Source organism: Arachis ipaensis, chromosome B5 (assembly GCF_059453495.1).
Source record: "Arachis ipaensis isolate K30076 ecotype BB chromosome B5, ASM5945349v1, whole genome shotgun sequence".
Lineage (NCBI taxonomy): Eukaryota > Viridiplantae > Streptophyta > Magnoliopsida > Fabales > Fabaceae > Arachis > Arachis ipaensis.
In genome coordinates this window covers 69,424,762-69,433,887 of record NC_142440.1, presented here as the reverse complement: position 1 = coordinate 69,433,887, position 9,126 = coordinate 69,424,762, and the positions used below count along the sequence as shown (strand labels likewise).

General features: G+C 37.9%; 1 non-coding gene across 1 annotated transcript; it reads left to right on the top strand.

Annotated features, from left to right (window-relative positions):
• Nucleotides 1-3,269: 3,269 nt before the first annotated feature.
• LOC148564547 (small nucleolar RNA R71) lies at nt 3,270-3,377 on the top strand. Its single transcript, XR_015884278.1, has one exon. It is a non-coding gene; the product is annotated as a small nucleolar RNA R71 (small nucleolar RNA).
• Nucleotides 3,378-9,126: the final 5,749 nt, after the last annotated feature.

The window sequence follows — 9,126 nt, the reverse complement described above, 5'->3', positions numbered from 1 at the left end:
CTCTAGCTACAGGCTTAAGGTCCAATCTTCTTAGTTGAACCGGTTTGCCTTTTGAGTCAATCTTCCATTGAGCTCCTTCCACACAAATGTCCATGAGGACTTGGTCCAACCTTTGATCAAAGTTGACTCTTCTTGTGTAGGGGCGTGCGTTCTCTTCCATCATTGGCAAGTTGAACGCCAACCTCACATTTTCTGGACTAAAATCTAAGTAGTTCCCCCGAACCATGGTGAGATAATTCTTTGGGTTCGGGTTCTTACTTTGATCATGGTTTCTAGTGATCCATGCATTAGCATAGAACTCTTGAACCATTAGAATTCTGACTTGTTGGATCGGGTTTGTTAGAACTTCCCAACCTCTTCTATAGATCTCATGTCCGATCTCCGGATACTCATTTTTCTTGAGTTTGAAAGGGACCTCGGGGATCACTTTCTTCTTGGCCACAACATCATAGAAGTGGTCTTGATGGGCTTTGGAGATGAATCTTTTCATCTCCCATGACTCGGAGGTGGAAGCTTTTATCTTCCTTTTCCCTTTTCTAGAGGATTCTCCGGTCTTAGGTGCCATCAATGGTAATGGAAAAACAAAAAGCTTATGCTTTTACCACACCAAAATTAGAATATTGCTCGCCCTCGAGCAAGAGAAGAAAGAAGAGATGAAGAAGAAGAAGAAATGGAGGAGAGGGAGAGAGGTTGTGTTTCGGCCAAGAAGAGGAAGAGAGGGTTGTATTGTGTGAAAATGAAGAAGAATGGAGGGGTTTATATAGTGGAGGGAGAGGGGTTAAGGTTCGGCCAAATGGGGAGGGTTTGGGTGGGAAAGTGATTTTGAATTTTGAAGGTAGGTGGGGTTTATGAGGTAGGTTTATGGGGAAGAGTGGATGGATGTGAGTGGTGAATGGGTGATAGGGAAAAAATCTTGAGGTGATTGGTGAAGGGTTTTGGGGAAGGGTGTTTATTGGGAAGAGAGGATGAACATTGAGAAGAGGGAAGAATATGAATGGAAGTAGGTGGGGATCCTGTGGGGTCCACAGATGCTGAGATGATCCTATGGGGTCCACAGATCCTGAGGTGTCAAGGATTTACATCCCTGCACCAATTAGGCATGTAAAATGCCTTTGCATGCAATTCTGGCATTTAAACGCCGAATTGATGCTTGTTCTGGGCGTTCAGTGCCCAGATGCAGCATGTTTCTGGCATTGAACGCCACTTCTATGCTTGTTTTTGGTGTTCAGCGCCAGCTTTCTTCAGTGTGCATTCCTGGTGTCTGAACACCAAGATGCTGCTTGTTTTGGGCGTTCAACGCCAGATCCATGCTCTGTTCTGGCGTTGAACGCCAGCCAGATGCTCCTTACTGGCGTTTAAACGCCAGTAAGCCCTTCTTCCAGGGTGTGATTTTTCTTCTGCTGTTTTTGATTCTGTTTTTTATTTTTCTATTTATTTTGTGACTCCATATGATCATGAACCTAATAAAACATGAAAAAACAAAAAAATAAAAATAAAATTAGATAAATAAAAATTGGGTTGCCTCCCAACAAGCGCTTCTTTAATGTCAATAGCTTGAGAGTGGGCTCTCATGGAGCCACACAGGTGATCAGGTCAATATTATAGACTCCCAACACCAAACTTAGAGTTTGGATATGGGAGTTCAACACCAAACTTAGAGTTTTGCTGAGGCCTCAAAACACCAAACTTAGAGTTTGACTGTGGGGGCTTTAGTTGACTCTGTACTGAGAGAAGTTTACTGTGCCTCTTTTCTATGTTTACAGAAGGATGACCTTGAGTTTTAAACACAAGGGAATCCTTATTCAATTGAAGGACTAGTTCACCTCTGTCAACATCAATCACAGCTCTTGCTGTGGCTAGGAAGGGTCTTCCAAGAATGATGGATTCATCCTCATCCTTCCCAGTATCCAGGATTATGAAATCAGCAGGGATGTAAAGGCCTTCAACCTTTACTAACACGTCCTCTACTTGTCCATAGGCTTCTTTTCTTGAGTTGTCTGCCATCTCTAATGAGATTCTGGTAGCTTGTACCTCAAAGATTCCCAGTTTCTCCATTACAGAGAGTGGCATGAGGTTTATTCCTGACCCAAGGTCACATAGAGCCTTCTCAAAGGTTATGGTGCCTATGGTACAAGGTATTAGGAACTTTCTAGGATCCTGTTTCTTCTGAGGCAATCTCAGTTGATCCAATGCATTTAGTTCATTGGTGAACAGGGGAGGTTCATCTCCCCAAGTTTCTTTACCAAATAAATTGGCATTCAGCTTCATGATTGCACCAAGGAACATGGCAACTTGCTCTTCAGTAACATCTTCATTCTCTTCAGAAGAAGAATACTCTTTAGAGCTCATGAATGGTATAAAGAGGTTCAATGGAATCTCTACGATCTCTAGATGAGTCTCAGATTCCTTTGGTTCCTCAGAGGAAAACTCCTTATCGATCACTGGACGTCCCAGGAGGTCTTCCTCCTTGGGATTCACGTCCTCCCCTTCCTCCTTGGATTCGGCCATGATGGTTATATCAATGGCCTTGCACTCTCCTTTTGGATTTTCTTCTGTATTGCTTGGGAGAGCACTAGGAGGGGTTTCAGTGATCTTCTTACTCAGCTGGCCCACTTGTGCCTCCAAATTTCTAATGGAGGATCTTGTTTCATTCATGAAACTCAGAGTGGCCTTAGATAGATCAGAGATTAAGTTTGTGAAATTAGAGGTATTTTGTTCAGAGTTCTCTGTCTGTTGCTGAGTGGATGATGGAAAAGGCTTGCTATTGCTAAACCTGTTTCTTCCACCATTATTAAAGCCTTGTTAAGGTTTTTGTTGATCCTTCCATGAGAAATTTGGGTGATTTCTCCATGAGGGGTTATAGGTGTTCCCATAAGGTTCACCCATATAGTTTACCTCTGCTATTGCAGGGTTCTCAGGATCATAAGCTTCTTCTTCAGAAGATGCCTCTTGAGTACTGTTGGATGCAGCTTGCATTCCATTCAGACTCTGAGAAATCATATTGACTTGCTGAGTCAATATTTTATTCTGAGCTAATATAGCATTCAGAGTATCAATTTCAAGAACTCCCTTCTTCTGAGGCTCCCATTACTCACAGGATTCCTCTCAGAAGTGTACATGAACTGGTTATTAGTAACCATGTCAATGAGTTTTTGAGCTTCTGCAGGCGTTTTCTTTAGGTGAATGGATCCACCTGCAGAAGTATCCAATGACATCTTAGCTAATTCAGACAGACCATCATAGAATATATCCAGGATGGTCCATTCTGAAAGCATGTCAGAAGCACACTTTTTGGTCAGTTCCTTGTATCTCTCCCAAGCTTCATAGAGGGATTCACCTTCTTTCTGTCTGAAGGTTTGAACATCCACTCTAAGCTTACTCAGCTTTTAAGGAGGAAAGAACTTGGCTAAGAAAGCCTTGACCAGCTTATCCCAAGAGTTCAGGCTATCCTTAGGTTGAGAGTCCAACCATATTCTAGCTCTGTCTCTCGCAGCAAAAGGGAAAAGCATGAGCCTGTAGACTTCAGGATATACTCCATTAGTCTTAACAATATCACAGATCTGCAAGAATTCAGTTAAGAACTGAAAAGGATCTTCAGATGGAAGTCCATAAAACTTGCAGTTTTGTTGCATCAGAGAAACTAATTGAGGTTTAAACTCAAAGTTGTTTGCTCCAATGGCAGGGATGGAGATGCTTCTTCCATGTAAATTGGAATTAGGTGCAGTGAAGTCACCAAGCATCCTCCTTGCATTATTATTATTTTCGGCTGCCATCTCCTCTTCCTGTTCGAAAATTCCTGTAAGGTTGTCTCTGGATTGTTGTATTTTAGCTTCTCTTAGTTTCCTCTTCAGAGTTCTTTCAGGTTCATGGTCTGCTTCAACAAGAATGTTCTTGTCCTTGCTCCTACTCATATGAAAGAGAAGGGCACAGAAAAATAATAATAGGGATCCTTATTACCACAGTATAGAGGTTCCCTTGTTGTGAGTAGAAGAAAAGAAGAATAAAAATGTAGAAGAGAAGAATTTGAACTCAAAGGAGAAGAAGGGGTTCGAATTTTGGGTGAAGAGAAGTGTTAGTAGATGAATAAATAAATAGAAGGAGATGAGGGAGAGGGAATTTCGAAAATTAAAAATTAAAATTTAAAGTTAGATTTCGAAAATAGTTTTTTGAAAAAGGTTAGTAATTTTCGAAAATTAGGAATGAAATAAAATTAAAATTAAAAATTGAAAACAATTAATTAATTAAAAAGAATTTTTGAAAAAGATGGAGGTATTTTCGAAAATTAGAGAGGGGAAGTTAGTTAGGTAGTTTTGAAAGAGGTAAGAAACAAATAAAAAGTTAATTAGTTAGTTGAAACAAATTTTGAAAATCAAATTTTTAAAAGATAAGAAAATAAGAAGTTAGAAAAGATATTTGAAAAAGATAAGATAAAAAGATATGATTGAAATTAGTTTTGAAAAAGATTTGATTTTTAAAATCACAAATAATGACTTGATTCACAAGAAATCACAAGATATGATTCTAGAGCTTAAAGTTTGAATCTTTCTTAACAAGTAAGTAACAAACTTGAAATTTTTGAATAAAAACATTAATTGTTGATGATATTTTCGAAAAAATGATGTAAAATTAAGAAAAAGATTTTTAAAAAAAATATTTTTAAAATTTTCGAAAATAAATAAGAAAAATGAAAAAGATATGATTTTTGAAAAAGATTTTGAAAAAGATAAGATTTTTTTAATTGAAAATTTGATTTGACTCATAAGAAACAATTGAATTTTTAAAATTTTTTGAAAAAGTCAATCCAAATTTTGAAAATTTATGAGTGAAAAAGGGAAAGATATTTTTTTTTATTTTTGAATTTTTAAAGATGAAAGAGAAAAACATCAAAAAGACTCAATGCATGAGGATTTTTAGATCAAAACAATGAATGCATGCAAGAACACTATGAACGTCAAGATGAACACCAAGAACACTTTGAAGATCAAGATGAACATCAGGAACATATTTTTGAAAATTTTTAATGAAAGAAAAATATGCAAGACACCAAACTTAGAAATCTTTAATGCTTAGACAATATGAATGCAAGAATTCATATGAAAAACACCATACAACACAAAACAATATAATATGAAGATCAATCAAGAAGGTTTATCAAGAACAACTTGAAGATCATGATGAATGCAATGCATGAATGCAATTTTCGAAAAGCGCAAGATGAGTATGCAATTGACACCAAACTTAAAAATTGACTCAAGACTCAAACAAGAAATACAAAATATTTTTTATTTTTATGATTTTATTAATTTTTTTATTTTTGTATATTATTTTCGAAAAACATATAGGAAAAAGAAAATAAGAAATTCAAAATTTTTAATAAGAATTCCAGGAATCTTTCAATGTTAGCCTAAAGCTCCAATCCAAGGGTTAGACATAGCTTAATAGCCAGCCAGCTTTAGGATATAAATCAGGCACGCAACAGTTGATATTTCAATTAACTTGCCTCTATGCTGATGGTTGGAAGCCATAGTCCAAAAGAATTAGACATGGCTTTACAGCCAGCCAGGCTTCAACATGCTTCATGAAACACTAGAATTCATTCTTAAAATTTTAGAATAATTTTCGAAAACAGATGAGAAATTTTTTGAAAGATTTTTGAAAAATTTTTGAAAATAAAACAAAAAGAAAATTACCTAATCTGAGCAACAAGATGAACCGTCAATTGTCCAAACTCGAACAATCCCCGGCAACGGTGCCAAAAACTTGGTGTACGAAATTGTGATCCCTGGTAATGGATCCAAAAACTTGGTGCTCTAATCTTAATTCATAATTTGTCACAACTTTGATACAACTAACCAGCAAGTGCACTGGGTCGTCCAAGTAATAAAACCTTACGTGAGTAAGGGTCGATCCCATGGAGATTGTTGGTATAAAGCAAGCTATGGTCATCTTGTAAATCTCATTCAGGCAGATATCAAATGGTTATGGAGTTTTCGAATAATAATAATAAATAAACAGAAAATAAAGATAGAAATACTTATGTAATTCATTGGTGAGAATTTCAGATAAGCGTATAGAGATGCTTTCGTTCCTGTGAACCTCTGCTTTCCTGCTGTCTTCATCCAATCATTCCTACTCCTTTCCATGACAAGCTTTATATAAGGCATCACCGTTGTCAATGGCTAGATCCCATCCTCTCTGTGAAAAAGGTCCAAATGCTCTGTCACGGCACGGCTAATCATCTGGAGGTTCTCGATCATACTGGAATAGGGTTCACCATCCTTTTGCGTCTGTCACTACGCCCAGCACTCGCGAGTTTGAAGTTCGTCACAGCCATCCCTTCCCAGATCCTACTCGGAATACCACAGACAAGGTTTAGACTTTCCGGATCTCAGGAATGGCCATCCATGAGTTCTAACTTATACCACGAAGATTCTAATATCTCGGACTCTGTCCTCTGTATTAGATATCTAAGAGATACTCATTCTAGCTTGTTTCCATGTAGAACGGAAGTGTTTGTCAGGCACACGTTCATAAGTGAGAATGATGATGAGCGTCACATAATTATCACATTAATCATGTTCTTGGGTGCGAATGGATATCTTAGAAGCGGAATAAGTTGAATTGAATATAAAATAGTAGTACTTTGCATTAAATCATGAGGAACAACAGAGCTCCACACCTTAATCTATGGAGTGCAGAAACTCTACCGTTGAAAATACATAAGTGATGAAGGTCCAGGCATGGCCGAATGGCCAGCCCCCATGATCTAAGAACTAAACGTCCCAAGATGATCCGAAGATGTAAATACAATAGTAAAAAGTCCTATTTATACTAAACTAGTTACTAGGGTTTACAGAAATAAGTAATTGATGCATAAATCCACTTCCGAGGCCCACTTGGTGTGTGCTTGGGCTGAGCTTGAAGTTCACATGTGGAGAGGTCATTCTTGGAGTTGAACGCCAGTTTGTAACGTGTTTTTGGCGTTCAACTCTGGTTCGTGACGTGTTTCTGGCGTTTAACTCCAGACTGCAGTGTAGAACTAGCATTCAACGCCCTTTTGCGTCGTCTAAACTCGGGCAAAGTATGGACTATTATATATTTCTGGAAAGCTCTGGATGTCTACTTTCCAACCCAATTGGAAGCGTGCCATTTCGAGTTCTGTAGCTCCGGAAAATCCATTTTGAGTGTAGGGAGGTCAAAATCCAACAGCATCAGTAGTCCTTCTTCAACCTCTGAATCTGATTTTTGCTCAAGTCCCTCAATTTCAGCCAAAAAATACCTAAAATCATAGAAAAACACACAAACTCATAGTAAAGTCCAGAAATGTGGATTTTAAATAAAAACTAATAAAAACATCCTTAAAAGTAACTAGATCCTACTAAAAACACACTAAAAATAATGCCAAAAAGCGTATAAATTATCCGCTCATCACTCATTCTCTTCCTTGGAACGTCTGTGGCAACGTTGGTGAGCCAACTTGGCCTCCAACATTGCTCACCCTTCTTTAAGCCAACATTTGTGGCAACGTTGGTGAGCCCAACTTTGGCCACCAACGTTGCCTTCTCTGCTTCTTCCTTACCCTTCCTCTGCTTCTCCTCACCTATCATTAACCAAACAAATGCATCAAAACATTGTCATAATCACAAGATTTTGCATCATTCATAGCATTCAATTAATTCTTGCCAAAATCTCATGAAAATGCATATAATTAACAATCTTTGATTGAATCAAGACAAGCATACATTTCTCATCCAAAGCATACTTATTTCTTAAGAAAGAGAATGAAACCAAATGAAAGCTAGTGAAAAAGGCTTGTGAAACTAGCCTAAGATGCCTAGTGATGAGGGAAAATCGATTCCACACAAACTAATCGGCAAGTATACCGGGTCGCATCAAGTAGTAATAACTCACAGGAGTGAGGTCGATCCCACAGGGATTGAAGGATTGAGCAACTTTAGTTAGGTGATTAGTTTAGTTAAGCTAACAGTGAAAAGAGTGTGGTGAAATCAGTAAAATGGAACGGAAGCAGTAAATCAAAGGCAATTAAATGAAAATCAGAGCAAATGAGAAATAGCAAAACAAAGATTCATCAGGGATTGGAGGTATTATAATCCATCATGAATCAAATAGATCTCGATCTACCTCGCCCTATCAAAAGGGAAGAGTGAGAAAGAGGAGATAGGCCTTCTTCAATACCAATCAACTTCAAGTATGTGGTAGAATCCAATTGCTGCTGAAACCCATCAATCATGTGATTCTTCTATCCCCAGCCCAAGGGAATCTCCTCATTGCAAGTCCGAGACCTGGGTCTAAACATGGTGCTTAAAGTTGACGTATGATAAAAAACCTTCATTTCCTTTAGTTTTCCAAAATCACTAAGACCACTGCCCTACTTAAGAGCTAGACGGTAAGAACTTTTCCTGCTTAAACTTCTTTCTCAATCATATAAATAGATCTATGGCAGATTGAAATTGATTGGATCCTAATTTCTTGGCAATCCAATCTCTCTAATCATAATCAATCTTGCCAATTCCTTGATCCAATTGTCATGAGAAGAGGTTAAGTGCATGTCTCTCGTCTATAAGCCACACTAACTCTCAAGATCTCAATTTCTCCTTAATGATGTTGATCAAGAGAGTAGTGAATGATAGAGCCTCAATTTTAATGCTCATGATTCCCCTTCCAAGGCTCACACAAGCATTCAACAGATTTAAACCCCTTCCGGAGTGGATGAATCTCAATCAGAGCAGAGGATATCCAATAGCTACCCAAATGGATTGAGGAGAAGAAGAAGTTCACTAAATCATGTGAATCATAACAGAGCTCCTCCCCCTAATGATTGGGGTTCACTGGATCATTTCTCTAAGAAAAATTGAAGAGAAACTAAAGTGCATGAAAGTAAATCAAACTAAATATGAACGGAAATGTAAAATTGCAGAAGAATAGAATTGCAGGAAATTGAAATTGCATAAGAAAATGAAATTCAATAAAAGCTACAATGTAAAAACGGCAGAAAAGAAAAGTGTATACAAGAGCCTTCTATTCTACTCCTACTCCTACACCTACTACTACTGCTCTCTACCAGAGCCAGACTCTCTAAAACTATCCTCCTTCCATCTTCAAGGA